This window comes from Artibeus jamaicensis, unplaced genomic scaffold, assembly GCF_021234435.1.
Source record: "Artibeus jamaicensis isolate MK-2021 breed Jamaican fruit bat unplaced genomic scaffold, CSHL_Jam_final scaffold_3151, whole genome shotgun sequence".
Classification (NCBI taxonomy): domain Eukaryota; kingdom Metazoa; phylum Chordata; class Mammalia; order Chiroptera; family Phyllostomidae; genus Artibeus; species Artibeus jamaicensis.
Genome location: NW_026522037.1, coordinates 769129 through 788226, shown reverse-complemented (window position 1 = coordinate 788226; position 19098 = coordinate 769129). Strand labels below are relative to the sequence as shown.

Sequence of the window (19098 nt, the reverse complement as noted above, 5' to 3'; positions counted from 1 at the left end):
CCTCCTCCCTATTTTCTACCTACCGTCCATGCTACTTATTCTCTGTACCATTTCCCCCCTCCCCCCTTCTCCCTCCCCCTCCCCACTGATAACCCTCCATGTTACCTCCATTTCTGTGATTCTGTTCCTGTTCTAGTTGTTTGCTTAGTTTGCTTTTGTTTTAGGTGTGGTTGTTAATAATTGTGAGTTTGCTGTCATTTTACTGTTCATATTTTTTATCTTCTTTTTCTTAGATAAGTCCCTTTAACATTTCATATAATAAGGGCTTGATGATGATGAACTCCTTCAACTTGACCTTATCTGAGAAACACTTTATCTCCCCTTCCATTCTAAATGATAGCTTTGCTGGATAGAGCAATCTTGGATGTAGGTCTCTGGATTTCATGACTTGGAATACTTCTTTCCAGCCCCTTCTTGCCTGTAAGGTCTCTTTTGAGAAATCCGCTGACAGTCTGATGGGGACTCCTTTGTAGGTGACTGTCCCCTTAGCTCTTGCTGCTTTTAGGATTCTCTCCTTCATTTTAATCTTGGCTCATGATGTGCCTTGGTGTGTTCCTTCTTGGGTCCACCTTCTTTGGGACTCTCTGAGCTTCCTGGATTTCCTGGAAGTCTATTTCCTTTGCAAGATTGGGGAAGTTCTTCATTTTTTTGTTCAAATAAGTTTTCAGTTTCTTGCTCTTCCTCTTCTCCTTCTGGCACCCCTATGATTCAGATGTTGGAACATTTAAAGTTGCCCTGGAGGTTCCTAAGCCTCTCTTCATTTTTCTGAATTCTTGTTTCTTCATTCCGTTCTGATCGAATGTTTATTTCTTCCTTCTGTTCCAAACCATTGATTTGAGACCTGGTTTCCTTCCCTTCACTGTTGGTTTCTTGTGCATTTTCCTTTATTTCGCTTTTCATAACCTTCTCTTTTTCCTCTATTTTTCAGCTATACCCAACCAATTCTGTGAGCATCCTGGCTCACCAGTGTTTTGAACTGTGCATCTGATAGGCTGCCTATCTCTCCATCACTTAGTCGTATTTTTTCTGGAGCTTTGATCTGTCCTTTCATTTAGGCCATATTTTGTCATCTCCACACACCTGTTACATACTAAGGGGCGGAGCCTTAGGTGTTGACGGGGGGGGTGACCCATGTCACTGCCTTGTGTTGCTCTATGTGGGGGAGGGGTCACAGAGGGAACACGGCCACTTGCTCTGCTCCCTGTCACCTTTCAGTCCCTTCCCCGCTTCCCCCAAGCAAACTGGGCCCCTCTGGTGCTGATTCCCAGGTGGGTGGGTTTGTGTGCATTCTGGGACCTCGTGGGCCTCTCCAGTGAACTCTCCTGTGAGGCTGGGAGTTTCTCCTGCACCATTACCCCCACAGGTGCTTTCAGTCAGGGGTTCGGAGGCTTTATTTCCCCCTCGCTGGAGCCCTGGGTTGTGGGTCTGTCTTGTTCCCCAGTTGTTCCTCCTGGTTCATCTGCACCTGAACGTGGGACGACCCTGGTCCTCCAGCTGCCGCCTCACTGCGAGTCCTCTCCACCCAGCTGCCCGTCACGGCCCCCGGTATCAGTCTGGATGAATGTTTCTCCTGTCGGACTTCCACACAGCTTGATTTCCTGTCAGTTCTGGTTGTTTTTTGTCTTAAATTTGTTGTCATCCTTCTTTTGGTTGTGCGAGGAGGTGCGGTGTGTCTCCCTATGCCTCTATCTTGGCCGGAAGTCCCCCAGGTCTACTTTTAGCACTTACTTTAAAATCCGAGCCTGGCATCGGACGTCATCATGCGCCTTTGTCACTTATTAACACGGTATCACGGCCAACCCACCAATGCTGCGTGTCACGTTAATAGAGTTCTCTGATATTAAGCCGCCACTGATTTCTTTCCAGAAATCCTGCATGATCGTGGCAGATCCCCTCTCCGGTATCTGTGGGACTGGACTGGCTTCTGCCTTATTCACGATCTCTGAGCAGCATTCCTGCCACGTTGTGTGGGATGGAGCCGGCCGTGCAGTTTGGGGGTCTGGTGCTGGCACGTCCTCCAGGGCTTTGTGCTCAGCAGAGTCGTGCGGGCGAATACTGCAGCCCACGTGTGCGTGAACAGCAGTTACCTGCACGGCACACGGCCAGGACTCGGGGGACGCTCTCAGCAGCTCAGGGGGTGGGGGCAACTCACTCAGTGAACTCCAGCCTCTGGGCAGGGTGGGGCGGGGCAATGGGAAGATGGCCCAGGGGGGCTGCAGGGCCTCGGAGAAAGACCACCCCTGAGGACCACTGTCGGGGGCCTCTGACCTCTGCCCACATCACCCCATGCGGACAGACGGAGATCAAGTCAAGAAGCCCAGCGAGTGGAGGGACAGCCCCTCCCAGAGCGCCGTCCCTCACCAAGGACAAGCATGACCATGACCACGGGGAAGTGAGAGGCTCCAGCAGCGGCTGCAGGGGGCTGGGCTCTGCCAGAGCCACCCACAGGGGTCTCAGCTTCCAGCAGGGACCCCGCCCTCCTCAGCCTGTGTTGCCCCCTCCTGGGGAGTGGAAGGAGCAGCCCTCCCTGGTGAGCTCCCCAAGGTCCCACAGCGTGCTCAGCGGCAGCAGTGGGCTCTGGCAATCAGAAGGGTTTGGGGGTCTGAGCAAAGCCCGGGAGGGGCGACCAACCTGGGGAGCCCGGGAGCTGGGCTGACGTCTCTCCTGGCCGCGTGGGCCGGACCCCGGCGGAGGAGAGCCGGTGCCTCCCACGGCCGCCTGTCTGCGCACCCGGGCCAGCTCTGTAAATCCTCCTCGGAGCCCATAAAAAATCAATCCAATAACACAGCCAACATTAATTATGGCTGAAAGGCCAGAATGGGATTGATCTGGGAGAAGCTGCCCGCCCGTCGCTCACCGAGACACTGAGAGGAAACCATCTCCCCTGCCCCGCCCACCCGGTGCTCCAGTGGGGCCTGGGCTGGCAGGAAGTGGGGGCCCCTGGGATCCGAGTCCAGCCTGGTCCCCACGGCCCAAAAAGGAGCAAAGGGGTGGAGGTTCGTCCTGCCAATGGGCAGGGGGTGGTGACAGGGGACTCAGCCAGGCCCTGGGCCCCGAACACAGGGTGGGCAGAGCAGAGGACCCTCCCTCCATGCCCTCGGCCCTGGGTGCACAGGGCGGAGCCTCAAGCCAGCTGGGATCTGGAAGGGACTACAGCCCGGGAGCAGAGTGAGGATGTGAACAGAAACCCCGGCAATGGCTGGGAGCCAGCCTGATGAAGGAGATGCCCCCACCGGAATAAAAGGCCTCATCCACAACCGTCCTGGCCCCCAGCCCCGGAGGAAGACCCAGCTGCAAGCTTCCACCACTCGGTGACGGAAGCCTGTCCAGTGGCCCTGGAGCCCACACCCTCGGCCTCAGCCCTGAAACCTGTGGCCACAGCCTTGTCCCCAGAGCTGTCTGCTCATTCAGCCAGCCCCACAACAGCAGGGCACAGTCACGGTCCCCATGGGGCCGTATGGCCTGAACCTGACCTCACACCCTGCGCCCCTGGTGAGTGGCCTGCCTGCTCTGTGCTCTTGCCTCCTGTCTTCAGAATGACCCCGGGTGACCAACCAAATCACTCTCAACAAGAACCAACGACGGCTCCTGGCTCCGCAGACGTGCACCCCACAGAGGGACATGCCAAGGGAGGTGACAACACACAGCAAGTGTCCCCTGGGCTGGGGGGCTTTCAAGGAGGGGGTGTCCTAGCTGCCTGAGGGCCCAGATCATGCGCCCCCATAAGTGGGCCCACTCCGTCCCCTCCTGCCCGTGGCCTGTATTCAGGAGAGGGTGGCAGCAGCGAGTGCCGGCCCCTGGCAGCTCCTCCGTCACTGTGGTCCAGGGTCTGAAGAGCCCCGGGTCCTGCCTGTGGGAGTAGGTTGGGCCCAGCAGCTTGGCCCCAGGGTCCCCCGACATCCTGGGGCCAGTGGATGGGCATGCATGCCCGGGGTGACTAAGCTGCAGGCTGTCTGCAGAGAGGCAGAGGAAATAGGGGTGTCTGGTGAAGGAAAGGGCCTAGGGGGCCCCAGTACCTGACGAGCCTGTGAGTGGGCACTGCGTGTGTCCGAGCCGCATTCCCCCCCACCCAGAGAGCCCCCCGGATGGCTGCGGCCAGGGTCCCCAGCCAAGCCTTGCTGGAGGGCTCGGGAGGGCGGTCCCAGGGCAAGCACGGCTGGGCCGTGAGGTCCACGGAGGGGAGGCCATGGCGGGGGCACCGCATGAGGCGCCCCCGCAGCAGTGAAGAAGCGCAAGTGCCCCTCAGCAGCACCGCGCTCACCGGCTCACCCCAGACATCACCGCGCCTGCTGCCACCAAAGCTGGCCTCACGCACGGGTCCCAGAAACAGAGCGGGAGGGCGTCGGCCCGAGAGCCATCCGGAGATGGGTGGGGCATGGATGCCCAGCGATGCTGAGTGACGCGCTTGTATGGGGAAGGCAGTGCGTGTCTGTCACGGGTGCTTCACCACAACAGGAACTTCAGAGAGAAAGGGGGCATCGGGGGAGGGGCCCCTCGTCCTACCCAGGGCCTGCCGGTCTCAGGCAGGGTGTGCAGTTTTCACAGGAAGGGGCAGCTTTCAGGTGTTCATGGCATTATTCTTCATACCTTTGACTGCATTTAATATTTTATAATTAGTGAAATATTTATTGGAGATTTCTTAAATATTTGAGACACCTTAAATATTCTATAATGAATTTTTTAGTGTTTTGAAAAGGAATGGGCAGCTGTGTGAGGCTGAGTTCCCCGTTGCCAGAGGCATGCAAGGAGCAGCAGGATGTCAGAGAGGGCCCTGGCACTGGTGGTGGGTGGACCAAAGCAATGGATCCTAGACCAGGAAACCCTCCAAATCACTTGTGAATGTTCAGAAGCAGACTGTGCTGAGAGCCCTGAGCCCCGGGCAGATTCCCTGGCTGGGCAGGGGTGGGGTGGGGCCGGTGACTCTCCACAGAGCCCGTCCCCTCCGGTCTCTGCTGGGTTTTCTCAGGCGCTAAGGTCCAGCACCAGCTCCGGGACCCCAGGGCTGGGGACAAAAGACTGCGGTTTCACAGCCGCCAAGGAAAGGCTGGAATGGACCAGCAAGCGCTTGACCCTGGGGGCTGTGGGCCAGGGACCTCAGACCAGGAGATCTGAGGGCCCCCTGCACAGACAGACACACTGATGACAGGGGAGGGGCTGCTCCGGTCTCTGCCATGTGGCCGAAGTTCCCCCCTGGCTGACACAGCATAAAATAATGCTGACTAGTTTTATTAGAAAGTCACCAATTTCATTCTGTTCAGTGCTTCTGATCACACTGCAGAGACAGCCTTCCATTCCCCGGGAAGCCCCGAGCCCCCTGTCCAGGCGCTGCTGTGTGCCTCCCGTAACGCAAGGGCAGGCCGTGGGCTCCCCCGGGCCGCAGCCTCCGACTGGAATTTAATAACATGGTTTTGTCTCCACCGAATTCATTTTTACGATTATGAATTCTATTTATGGCAAAGAAGGCTTGTTTTCCATTTGCAGCACGCTATAAAACTTCCCTTTTAAGTAAATGTATTTAAGTTTTTAAGAAATGAATTGACTTCAAAAAAATAGAAGGCACGCAGAGGGAATGTGGGGGCATGTGGGTGGCTGCCGCCCCGCCCCCAGCTGGGGGCTGAGTCTCCCTGCGCCCTGCCGGGCGGGGGCGGGTGGCTGGCCCCCTGGCACTGCGACCTCCGGAAGATGATGAAGCCCGAGAGTCGGAGTCGTGGGCTGAGCGGTCAGGGATGAGCTGTGGGCGGCAGCTTGAAGCTGTCCTGGTAACCAAGCCACTAACTCAAAGCCCCAGGCTCCCTCCAGCCTCCAGCGTGCGCGGCTGGCTTCAAACACCGGCCTCTGGAGCCGGGCTGACCTTCTCCTAATTAGCTCGGGCTGTTTGCTCGTGGCCGCCAGCAGGTCTCTGGACAGCAGCTCCGACTCCAGCCACCGCCACCCATCACCGTCACCATCACCGTGGGGCAGAGAAGCAACCGTGCTCCTTGAAGGGGCGGGGGAGGGGCCGGGCATGCTGGCGGGCTGCAGGAGCAGCAGAGGGGGTTGGGACCAGTGGCCTTGGGCGAGTCACCAGTATGTCACACGAGCTCTGCTGGGGGAGGCATTGCCCCCTGCCCAGAGGATGCAACGAGGCCTGGGAGGAGAAGGGAGGGCTCCACCAGCTCCCAGAGCACCCGTCCTCCGCTGCAGCTTCCCTGGACCTGCCGGCGAGGGAGGCCTGTGGTGGCCCTGTCCATGGTGCTGAACGTCCTGCCGGCAGGTCTCCGGGCTCAGCAGGACACAGAGGAGGTTCCTCTGAACACTTAGTCATCGCTTCCATAAAAGCCACGTCTAGGGACGAGGGCCGGGGGCCAGGAAATGGAGGGGAGGGCGGCAGGGAGCGAACCCAGAAAGTTCAGCTCGCCGAGACACATGTTCTGTCTGGAAGGATCTTAGAATCACGCGCGCAGCCCCCAGTTCGGAAGAAGACCTAATGTGAGGTGCACGCCTCCACCCGACCCGCGGGAGCCGCGGCCATCTGTTCCGCCACCTGCCTTCCCAGGTAGGCCGGGCTGAGAAGCGTTCCCGCCATTCAGCCCACAAGCATCCATTCAGTGTCTGTCCCTTCCCCCGCCCCCAACCGCCCCAGGCTCAGGAGGCTGGCAGAGCGGAGCCCGGAGCCTGGGGTGAACCAGGGGAGGGGAGGGGAGGCGGAGATGATGCCCTGGGGTGTGAGAGCTGGGGTCGCAGGGTGGGGGGCCCGAGGGGCTCCCCACACCGACAGGTGAGCCCGAACTCACGAGGCCTGGCAGGGCCGAACTTCAGGAAGGGAGGGAAGAGCCTGCATTTCTCTGACGTGATGAAAAAGAATGGGGATCTGCCGGGCACCCGAGAGCCATGCTGGGGGGAGGGGGCACACCCGCCACTGTTTAATGGGCACCTACTGTATGCCAGGAAATCCATACACCCCACCTTCTGGGAGAGGTCATTTCCACTCCACATGTAGAAAGCAGGGGGTCGGAGGGGGGTCAGGGACAGCCCAGCAGAGTGGGGTGCATCCCTCATGGGGTCTCCCTGAAAGCCAGTGGGCTTGGAGGAGAGGGTCTTCCGGGCAAACGCCCACAGCAGGAAAGCCCAGGGCCATCCCAGAGGTCTGCTCGCCTGCTCACCTGCCTGTCCTGCTCCCTCAGGGCCGAGTCCACCCAGCCGGCCCTGACTGTCCCTGCTAGAACTCCCTAATGGCAGAAGACAGCAGACAATCCATTGCAAAACCCTCAAGCCCAAAGGCCACACCATCAGTGCACTATGTCGCTCACCAACAGCACCGCCTGCTGGTCGACTGAGGCATTACAACCCAGCTCTATCATTGCAGAGCCTGCCTCCTGGAGCCGCCCCAGGAGGGTGGGGGACGGTGGCAGAGGGGGCAAGGCTGTGATCCGAAAACGTCAACAGTAGCTGGTGCGGCTACTTTCCAGCCAGAGGTGAGGCTGCAGCGGACACAGCAGAGCTGAGTCACCGCCCCGGCGGCCTCGGCCCCTCCCCCACCCACGGAGAAATTCAGCGCAGCATCTCCGACGGTCCTTCCCACGCACAATCCTCTCTTATACGTGTGCCCTGTGGTCCACACGGTGGCTTCCCACTCCAGCCCACGGCCCAACTCTGTCCCACAAAGCAGTGGGGGTGGCCCCTCTGGTCACACACATAGCACCCCAATTCACCAGGGAGGAACTGGACAGCCCCGTGCACGGCCGCCCCCGACCCCCAGCCCCTCTCGTCAGGGCTGTGGCGGCTCATTCCCCGTCCCCGGTTCTCCCCAGCGGACAGGCAGTCAGCCCCCACGGGCGTCTGTTCTGCAGGACAGCTGGGTCTGACCCCACGCCTTGCAGGCCTGTCCCCGGACCCGGCACACCTGCCCCCCTTGCCGAGAGCCCAGTGAGCAAGACCACCTCTTACCTTTGGGTCAGGGCGTGCCGACGGCTGAGTACATCTGAAGAGGACAGGCTGGTGGCTTCCTCTCCTCAGGGGTCACAAACATCCCCTCACTTCCGGACACCAGGGAAGAGCGTGGGTCCACATGAAGTGTGGGGCAAACAAGGCGCGACCACTGCAGGGAGACAGAGTGGGGGGCGTGAGAAGGGACTGGGCGAGGCCACCTGTGGCCACCTCCGCATCTGGAAGGTCCCCTCAGCCTGAGCTGGGGGCTGTGGGTCCAGCGGGCACTGACCACCGGGCAGTTAGACCTCGAGGAACAAGAGGGAGATGCCGGCCCCTGCCCACGCAGGAGGAGGTGCGGATCGGGCAGAGGGCAGGGGTGGTGACAGAGACCAGACCAGTTGTCGCCTGGGGCAGGGCCCCAGGGGCCCCAGGTGAGAATGTGGAAGGCCCACGGTGCCTGCGTCCCCTGAGACCCCTGAGACAGAGGCAGCCGAGACAGCTGAGGTCAGGACCCTGGGCCGGTCGGCCACGTGGCCCCCTCCCTGACCGGGCACCTCCTCTGCTCCAGGGCTCCTCCCACCCCTGCGCTGTCCAGCTGCTGACTCAGAAGGGAGCCAGGTCAGGGACCCCCCGCCCACCCGGAGAGGTGTGACTGCCCCCTTACTCCATGCACACACCCCGACGCCGGGTGTCCAGTCCACACTGAGGACTTCCTCTGCATCACCCAATCCCACTCTCAATTTTCAGTCACCTGACCCTCACTTTGCAGGCAGGGAAACTGAGGCTGGGAGGGGCGCTCTCTCCCAGGGCACAGAGCTGAGATGCGGTGGGGAGCATGTTGGGACACAGCTGGCGCCAGGATGTCTGTGAGCGTGACTGAAGGCACGTAACTCACCAACGCACGGTGGCACCGCTGGGTGGGGGCAGGGAGGGGAAGGGGGGCCCCCTGGCAGTGGCGGCGGAATCTTTGGGACAAGGGGGGTTCTGGGAGCGATGTTTGAGGGGGGACTCTGAGTCACCTTGAGCAGCTGGAGGGCAGTGGTGACCCTCAGGAGGGCCGGGCAGGAGCCAAGTGTCTCCTGCCGCATCCGCCTGCACCCCCCACGTCCCCCACAGAACCGCCCCCCAGGCCCTGCTGGGGGTGGGGACGCAAAGGCAAGAAGGAACCTGTCTTGTCAGGGAGAGAGAGAGAGTGTGAGTGTGTGTGTGTGTGTGTGTGCGTGCAAATAGATGAGTGAGTGGCATGTAATTACCTAAAATTGCTGGTTAGAAGCGGATGTAAATAACCAAAAAATATGGGGAAGTGGGGGGAATGCTCATCAATTAGAGCTAATTACTTAACAGCTAATTGAAATAATAATGGTCTGTATTTGAATATGCAAATGAGGCTGAACCTGCCTTGGAAAAGGTAATGGAATAAAAAGGGAAAGAGTGTGGAGACCTCGGAAGCTCTGGGGACCTAGTCTAGCCTGACTTCCAGGCTGAGACCTCAGCCCCGGGCCGGCACCGTGTCCCCTCCCACCGCCAAGCCTGTGCCGCTGCCCAGCCACGGCCAATCCCCTCTCCTGGGCCCCGTCACCCTGACAACCCAGCTGCTCCCAGACTGCTCGCAAAGGCAGGACGAAGGGGGAGCCCCAGGGCCCCCCCACCGTGTGCGGGATCAGAAACCTGGCACCAGACAGAGCTGCCGCTGGAGCAGGGCCCGCTGGGCAGCCCTGACAAGTCCTGGACCACCGTGCCTCAGTTTCTCCCCTATTAAAAGGCGCTGACAGTGACCACCTCTGACTGAGTCACAGCCCAGGCCAGTCCAAACCCACAGGCTTGGGAGCCCCAGGAACCTCAGGGACCACGCGGGCTGCAGGGGTCAAAGGTGACGCCCCGCCCCCACCCCTGGAAAGGGCACGCACAGCCATACGTGGGGATTTGCCTGCGTCCCTAGACTGTCGGGGACTCTCTAAGTCTGGATTTTACAGGTGGAGACACACCTGTGCACGATCCCACAGGCGGGGACTGGGGCCCGAGCCCCTCAGGAGAATGGTCAGGGCACCAGCCAGGCCCCGAGGCCAGAGAATCCCATGACACAGATGGGTAAACTGAGGCCTGGAGAGGCCAGATGCAGGACACGTGGACAGGTCGAGGGGCCCCTTCTCAGGCCCTGCGTGTGGCTCGGGGGGCCCTGCACCCCCACCACACGGGGCACTCCAGGCTGAGGAGGCAGCTGTGGGCAGCAAAGCCCAGACCAGCTCCCCTGGGGGCCAGAGGTGCAGGCGAGGGAGGGCCCCCCATCCTCCCTCCCCCCCTTCCAGGACAGTCCTGGTGGGAAGGGGGGGGTGGAAAGGAGAGCTCCCAAACTTGACATTTGCATTTCAAACACTTGTATCCGCAAAACAAATAACAGTAATTATGCCATTTGCATATTTTGTGCCGTGATTGTTTCACGGGGGTGGGGGGAGCGGCTCCTGCTGACGCCAGCGGCCCTGCCTCCTGCAGCTGCCCGTCCCCCAGCAGCCCCGCGGCCCCGCCCACACCTGGTGAGGCCGCCCATTGGCTGCCACCCTCCCTCGGGCTCCGTCCCTTCTCCTCCGGGCTCTGTCTGTCCTCCAGCCCTCCCTCCCTCCCCCGAATGTGGCCCTCTCAGGACCTTCGCACCTGCCAGGTGGTAGGAAGGCTGCCCCCAGAGCTGCCCACACAGGCCCCTTCTCATCGTCCGCAGTCCTGAGCCCCCTGGAGGGACGGTCGGGGCTGCCTCTGTGGGGCCCCTGCCTGGCACACGGGGCAGCCCCACTTCCCACCCCGTTGCTCTCCCTACCCTCCTGTCCCCACCCTGCCCCCCACAGCCACCAGAAACGCCCCCCCTCAAGGGAGGTGGCCCTGCTCCTGAACGAGGGCCACAGCAGCAAGGCCACCACCGCACAGTGCCGTGGTCGGGGGACTGCCTGAACCCCGTGGACACCTCCTCGGAGCCCCTCGAGGGGACAGCCGTGGTATCACCCTCCAGGGTGGAGAAACGAAGGCTTGGAGAAGGGGGAAGGGGTGTCGCTCGCTCAAGGTCACAGAGGAGCCAAGGTCTATGTTGGGCCCACCCGCCCCCTTGCTTTTTACGGGACGGGCACCCAAACGCAAGGACCCCTGTGAGAGCACTTGGGACGAGCATCATGAGCAGCACGCTTCACAGATGAGGAAGCGGAGGCCCAAACAGGCGAAGAGGCGCCAAGGTCCCCCAGGACGTGGTGAGGCTGGGCCAACAGCTCTTCACCTTCGATATAAAGGCGGCAGGTGCTCCGACTGCGCCGTCCTGATGGCACTCACTGCCCAGCAATGGCTGCCGCAGGGCCCCTCCCCGGTCTCTAATCTCGTCCCCCTGGGCCTGGGCAGGGGCGGGAGGGGGCGGTGCAGGGGGCGTGGAGCCCTGACTGAGACCCCAGAGGACAGAGGAGGCCTCTTCCCCCATAAACCGGGCAGCAACGAGCTCCTCGCCTCGCACCCCGTGGCCCCCCAGACTCCAGACGGAGTCAGCAGCTAACTCTGAAATATTAAGCGGTTTACAAACAGCTCGATGGAAACAGAACCCGATCCTCATCGGTCCTCGGGAGGGAGGCAGAGTCTCCAGGCTGCAGAGGATGAAACAGTAAACAAAACCAGAGGCGGAGGAGGCCGCGTGGCCACCAGGCAAAGGACCAGAGAAGGCAACACAAATGGAGAGGCGTGTGACACACGGGGGCGACTGTGACGGAGAAGTGACGACGAACCTCCATAGGAAAAGAGCTCATTCGGTCGATCAGGGCACCGCCGGCCACGCAGAAACAGACCGACTCGAGAACCGACTCAGAGGAGGAGGCCCAGCGGCCGAGGCGCCTCATGCGTCACGGGGGGGAACGAGAATTTAAAAAACACAGTGAGACGCCATTTGGGCTCGTCAGATAAACAATGCTCTAAAACCAAAGCAAAACTAGAAAAGCCCGAAGATGATCAATACCCAGTGCTGGGAAGGCTGTGGTGAAATTGGCAGGATTGTTTCGGTGCATCACGTGGTGATACGGGCCCACAGCCCGTAAAGGTGTGTTGGGTACAGCAGACACCGCGCCTAGAGGTGGAAACGAAAGGTTTCCCTGGAGATCGGGCCGCCGAGGACACCAGCTACCACAGCTTGTTTTGTTCCACACTTAGCCAGCGCAGGAGGGCAAGAAAAAGAAATAAAACCGATTCGACTCAGAAAAGAAGAAACAGAGTTCTGGTTCTTCCCCAGGGCTCCGACGGTGCACAGAACAAATCCCAAAGGATGTGGAAACACAGTAACAGGAGACACGGCTGGCGCACCAAGGGGGGGGGGGGAAGCGGAGCTCGTGCATCCACGGTCAGTGGGAAATGAACGCGCTCAGCCCGATCCTCAGGTCTGATGTCGTCGCAAATAAAACTCCAGACTTTTCTGTTGTGTGGGACTTGACAAGCCGATTTTAAAACGTATTTGGACGGGCAAAGGGCTGAGAGAGAGTCGTCCTGAACAGGCTGAGCGTGGGGTCAGAGGACCACAGCCCACAGCACAGCCGTAGGAGCTGGGACGGTTTGGACTGGGAGCCCAGCCGGATGAGGGCATCTTGGGTCACAGCAGATGCCGCACACGCGGGCCTGGGAATCCGCCCTCGAGGTAACGCAGGCGGTGCCGCAAACCGGTGGGTGAGGAGGGCGCAGCTCACCAAGCATAACCCACGTGGGAGGGAAACGAAATCAAGCCGACTCGCACCACAAACACACACACACGGCCAAGGCAGGGGAATCACGGACCCGAACTGGCAAAGCGCAACGTGTTTGGGGAGATACACGGGAGACGGAGGAGGACCTGGGTGCGGGGGTGGGGGGGCGGGCATGACTTCCCGCCCACCCACGTGAGAGTCTGCCGACCCTGCTGCCGCCGGAAAACAGAGACAACTCTGAGAACAGTAACAACACAAGCAGAGAGGTAGAAAGATACCCGCCGCCTCCCTGACCTGAGGGAAGGCCACCCCACCAGAGACGGGGGCGTGCGCGCCGTTCACGCAGTGCACAGGCAGAGGTGTCTGCGAGGGCTAAGTTACCCCTGGTGGCGGGGGTGGGGGGCAAGGGGGCCCAGAAAGGCCAGGCGAAGGCTTCCGGGCGCCCGGCTGCTCTGTCTCTTGACCGAAACGCTGGTTGCGCCTCGTCACAGTCATGAGTGGTCCCTTGGGACCAGTGGCTCCCCCATGAGCTCTATCTCCATGTGTCATGGGTTTTGAGGGCGACGTCCACTGGGCAGCGAATTCCTCCTCAGCAGCAGGAGAGACCAGAAAAGACCCAATTCCCCGAGCACAGCCACACTGTCCCTGGGCGGTGGGGCCGCGGCCCCTCGCTCCTCTCAGGGGTTCCTAACTTCCTGTGGTGGAGACACACCCCGCTGTTGAAACTACAAGAGACCCTGTGTCCGAACCGAATGTGTATTTAAGTGCTGGACCACGGGAAGTGTTATGCTAAGGGGTGCTTCCCGATCCAGGGGCCCCGGTGCTCTCGGGGGTGTGGGAGCCCCAGGTTGACGCTGCCGGTGCAGGGACGGGTAAGGCGGGAGCTGCAGCTGGGCGGCAGGAAGGCTCCGGAGGGGCTGGCTGACCTGCCGTGCCCTGTGCGAGGGCCATAAATCCAAGACGCACTTATTGGAAAAGGGAAAAGAGGCTGGCAACATGCACGTCGGCCTGACCTGCAGGCTGAGGTCCCCTCTCACTGGCTAAACTTGGGTGAGACATTCAATGGCAGGCACTACATACAGAGCACGTCTGGGAACACCCACGCAGTTGTGGGGGGTGCACCCAAGCTGCCACCACACTGTCACTGGGTCCTGCAGCCTCTCCTGCCGTCTGCCGGGCAGCTCCTGATCCCTCTCTAGGCACTAGGCAGGTGCCACCAAGGGCCCTGCTCTGCTGGACCCATGTCACTGTCTCGGTTGTGGCCTCCACTTAACTGGCTGAGCCCAGAGGAAGCTGCCCAGGGAGAGGATGAGGGCTGGCGCTGGGAGGGCGCTGGACCAGCGGGGGGGGGGGGGTCCTCAGCGCTCTGGTCTCTGGCCCCCAAGGAAGCAGGAGGGTCTGCGTGGACAGTGAGCAGGGTGTCGCCCTGTCCTTAGCCTGGCTGGGGCCCGCTGGGAAGTTGTGGGGCCAGCCCCTCCCCACACAGATCGAGTGGACACACGGGGCTCCGGTCGCCTTGACCGCAAGGTGCAGCTGTGCGGGCCGCAGCGTCCTCCCATCCAGCCCACGTCCCTGCACGCAGGGCCCTCGCCCCAGGCTTGCCGGTGACTCTGGACAGGGAGGCAAGCGTCTCCAGAGTCCCCTCCTCCATGTGACAGAAAGGGACTGGTCTGGTCCTGGAGTGGATCTCAGGCTCGTTTCCACAGGACCCAGGGGCGGCTGTCTCGTGAGGCCCGGGTGGGCTCCGGGCGAGGTGTGTGGCCGAGCAGCCAGGCCGGCCAGGAGTGGGACCATCACGCCCTCCTCCTGCAAGGGCCCCGCACCGGGCGGGCGGGTGTCCAGGGGCTGGGGGCCGCCTCCTCAGAGGTGGTTTCCTGTCTCAGCCCAGAGTCAAGTCCGTGCCTGTGGGCGACAGAGGAGCCAGGAATGCCCCCCTCAGCCTTGCCCCCTCCCGCCAGCCTCCCGGGGCCCTTTGTGAGGGCGCCCGGTTGCCATGGGAACCCTGCCAGCTGAGCGATGACTTCACGGGGTGGGACGGGCTCGCGGAAAGGAGAAGCTGGCAGGGCCCTCGGGTCTCACGGCTAAGGTCTAGGAAAATCGGGCGAAGGGGGCGGGGGCGCCACCCCCCAGAAAGGCAGAGCAAGAGAAGGCGAGAGCACCCTTGACTGGGAGCTGGAGAGACCAGCCCATCCCCCTCTTAGATGGGGAAGCAAGTGGGTAGGGCCTGCGTCTGCCCAGGGCTGGCCCGTGTGCAGCTGCTGACCCACAGCCAGCTGCAGCTGCCTCCAGCCTCAGTTTCCCCTCCTAGAAAGAGAGGTGGGGGCCACGACCTCTCCTGCCCAGTGTCCAGGTGCACCAGGGTGGGGGCAGGGGGGCACCGCTTACCCGGCATGAGTCGCAGCCTGTGGGGCGTCCCTCCCGCTCACAGGGGTTTGAGAGGAAGGCCGTTCACGTTCCCGCTGGTCCGGCCGCCCCTCCCAGGAGCCCGTCACGTGGGGCCCACCTGTCAGCCCCACTCAGGCTCCCAGACACCTGCTCTGCCCTCGGGGTTGCCATGGTGATGAGCAGGCAGGCGAGTGGGGCACACCTGTGTTCACTCAAGGCCACGGGCAGCACCTCGTTGTCCGTACACAGTCCACAGGTGTGCAGCAGCGCCCACGCCCGGCACCCGTGTCCACACGTGCACGCTGGCACACGCAGTGCCGATCCCCATGCAGGTGTTGCATGCAGGCCGTGTGCATGCACACTGGCCAGGCCTCACACACAGGCCGACACGGTCCCCAGGGCGTGTGCCAGGAGGGAGGACACAGGCGCCTCTCTCACCTCCTCTCCTTCGATGGAAGAATCCACAATCTTCGAGGAAGGAATCCGGGGAGCTGTTCGCAATTTCCATTTAAAGGAAATGCAGGCTCAGAGCAGGCAGGCAACTTGCCCACTCACTGACCCCTTGGAAAGTTCTGGAACTGGTGGGGGGGGTCACCAGGAGGGCGTCAAGAACCCCAGAAACGTCCTTGCTCGGGGAGCCGGGTCCCTGCACCCTCGCCCAGCGCAGGCGGCTGTACTCGAGCCGGTCCCTGGGCCTGTGAGTCTCCTGTGTGCAGCTCTGCATCTAATGCACACGGTGAGGAGAAGCCAATGTAATGAATTTTCCACGTTTACAGCATTATGGCCGCCTCCGCTGATTAGCTCTCATTTTTCTTGGCTGCCTCTTCCCTGGCTTTGCTCCGATGCTCACCCTGCCGCTCCCTCCTCCCCTGCCCCAGCCCCTGCCCTCACCCCACACCCTACAGGGCTCCCCCAAAGTGGACAATGAGTGAACATGAGGCCAGAGGGAGGGGCCTCAGTGGTCCACATAGAGCCTGGCCTGTCCCCACAGCCACTGATGGTGCTACTTCGGTCCTCTAGGACGCAGGCCTGGCCAGCAGACAGGACAGAACCTTGTGGGCCCCAGAGACCAGCCCTGGGGTTTGGGGGAGATGGGTGCTGCCTCACGAGAAGGGCTCTTGCACACTCAAGGGACAAGAGTACCCCTCACTTGCCCCCCACAGCCAGCCACCTCCCGCTGGGCACAGGAGTCACGGTGCAGAGGAGAAACTGAGGCCCCAAGTCAGGCGTGGCTTGTCCAAGATATGGAGTCTGGGGGTGGCCGGCACCAGGTGGGCTTGGCCAGGGTAGGCTGCCGTGTGCCGTGGGGGACAACAGGAGTCCCTGACACCAGTACCGCCCAGAATCCACGCTAGGCCCTGGCCGCGCTGCGGGCTCAGCAGCAGACAGTGGGCCAGGAATGCGGAATCGGCCTTTAAGTGCTTCTGCTATTTCCTGTGGTTGCCACTCCCTCCCTCGTCCCTGCTGCCCGAGGCGCCAGGCCACACCGCTGAGGCTTAATGAGCTGTGAAGGTCCGTTCTTCAAAGTTAAACATTTCCCAGGCTCCCAGGCCCAGCCTACCACGCAGCCTGGTAACATCCTGGGGGCGGGGCCGAGACGGCCGCTGGGGAGGCGTCCGTCCACTTGGGTTTCCACGGCTCCCGCCGGTGCCCACAACAAACCCACCCCGGCAGCCAGACTGTGGACGCAGAGTGGCAGGTGAGGCCTGAGCCGCGGGAGCAGGCCAGCCGCTGGGACTCTCACCTTCACGTGTGCAGATCCTGACCCCCCTTTTCAGAGGAGACAGCCGAGGGAGGGGCTGTGCACCCCCAACGTGAGAAGCCATGGGGTCTTACCCGGCTCGGGGGTCCTCAGGGTAGCACGGGCATACAGCTGGCACTCAACACATGTTTGCTGCTGGGAGCAGGTGGCTGGCCCCAGGCTACAGAGCAGCTCCTGGTAGCTGTGGGTGGAGACCCCCAACCCCAGCCTCGTGGACCAGCTGTGCTGGCCCACGAGCATCGTAGAACTGGCCGCCTGGGTGCCGCCAAGGGACCTGACCCCACCTGGTTTGGACGCCGCCCCTCTGGGCTGCAGGGGGAAGGACACCTGAATCCGCGTGCGGGCAGGGCCCGTTCCCCACAGTCCGGCTGCTGCTCGGGGGCCCTCTGCCACTGCAGGATGTCGGTCTCTCGAACTAGGCTTCTCCGCCTCCCCATTTCTTCCACGGCCGCGCCGAAATGGCTGTGTCTCTCCCGATCTCTGTAGGCGCCTCGGTCCATCCCCTATTTGTCCATTATCTTCATTATCACTCACTCGGCCGACTTCCAACCACTTGGCGGTCCATCCATTGGTTCGCGCACCCACCACCCTTCCCTCGGTGAGTCCGGGTACGCACACAGAGACTATCGAGCATGCGCACTGCCAGTGCTGGGCCGACCTGGAGCCCGGTCCTCAAGCCCCGCCCCCGTGCCCCTGTCGGAGCGCGGGGCACCAAGGCAGCTGCTGGAGGAGCCACTGTCACCGGCCACGGGGGGTGGGGAGCAGGGAGCGATTCCGGGGTTCCCACGGCTGGAGGGAGTGCTGGGGAATTTTGTTGTTGTTAGAGAGAGGGGAAGTGAGGGAGAAAGAGAGGGAGAGAAACTTCGCCCTGTGGTTGCCTCTCGTTCGCCCCCTACTGGGGGCCTGCAGGCATGTGCCCTGACTGGGAATTGAACCTGTGACCCTTTGGTTTCCAGGCCGGTGCTCAGTCCACTGAGCCACACCAGCCAGGGCTGAGAGTGGTGTTTTAATATAAGGTGTAAGGTCAACTGGATTTATGTATATATGTGAAGAACTGACCCTCGATCCTACCTCACACCAGAGGTAACAATGAATTCCAGGAGAAGGGAAAGTCTAAATGCCGACGATGAAACCATAAAGCTTCGAGAAGGTGGCATGGAAGACGTCTTCGAGAATTGGAGGCAAGAAAAGACCTACCCAGAAGCAAACAAAGCACAGGACGACGTGGAGGACACAGACCAGACTGAGCACAGGACCAGCAATGGGGAGTGAGGGGTCGAACCTCAGAGTGGGAGGGGTCGTGGAGGAGACATGGGCAGCGTCCGCGCTGGAGAACAGAAGCGCTGAAGGCCTGTCAAGAATCCCTGCGGAGGTGTAAGGTAGAGACCCACATCGCAGCCGGAACCCGGGTCCATGCTCTGAACAGGCCCTCACAGGGGAGAATGTCCACACAGCCACGCTTCTGAGAGCTGCCCGCCCTCATGTCTGAGGGGAAAAGGCCCAACACGCTGGAGTGTTGGCGAGGACTTGGGCCACCCAGCATGCGCCGGCGGGGGCCGGTGGGGCCCGTGCGTGGGACTGAAAATCGGCACACCCACCTTTGAAAACCGTGAGGCAGCAGGAACACAGGCACAGCTGACGACCCCAGCACTAGGCCCCCCCACCACTGCCCCGGGGACAGTACAGGGACAGCAGGGCAGTCCGACCCCTGATGGTCGAGCCCGGAGACGCCCGTCCACGGTGGAGGAGATGAGGGGTTGCTACGGAGCGTTTAACACAAACTGCACGTACAACGCCGGCTTTTACGGCTCTCGCAGACTCGGCACCAAACGAAAGCCGCCCTTGGGAGAACGGGCGGTGCGGATCCTTTACAGCCGAGAAACAGGAAAAATTAATCTACAAAACGTCCCCGGAGGAAAACGGAGGGGCAGGACTGTAAGGGGGCCTGAGGGGCTGCTGAGAGGCGAGCAATGTTTTATTTCCTGACGTAGGTGGTTCTTCTGTGAACCTCACTCTGTGATAATTCACAGAGCTGCCTACGTGACGTGTTCCAAAGTTTTGTTTTTAGAAGATAAAACCATAGGCTGGGGCTTCCGGCAGCCTGTCGTGAGAAGGCCACCTAGTCCTCTCTCCCGAGCAACTATAAGCTCCTCAAAATGACCCAGAATAACCATCTCAACATCCTAGAGACGGGCCAAAGGCCTCTGTGGGTGAAGAGCCACTGACCTTTGAGAAGAAAGGGGACTCTGTGGTGCTCTGGCTGGAACGGCTCCAGCGCTCCCTCCCCAGCTGCTGCACTGCCCTACGGGGCCGGGCGGCGGTGGACACGCAAGCTCGCAGCCAGAGGCTGAC

General features: G+C 61.3%; 1 protein-coding gene across 1 annotated transcript in view; it reads right to left on the bottom strand.

Annotated features, from left to right (window-relative positions):
• ELFN1 (extracellular leucine rich repeat and fibronectin type III domain containing 1) overlaps positions 1 to 19098 on the bottom strand; it is a 41600-nt gene that overhangs the window by 9699 nt on the left and 12803 nt on the right. The window contains exon 2 of the mRNA XM_053657000.1: positions 7927 to 8077. The gene's annotated coding sequence lies outside the window, so the exon portion shown is untranslated. The remainder of the gene's footprint in view (positions 1 to 7926; positions 8078 to 19098) is intronic.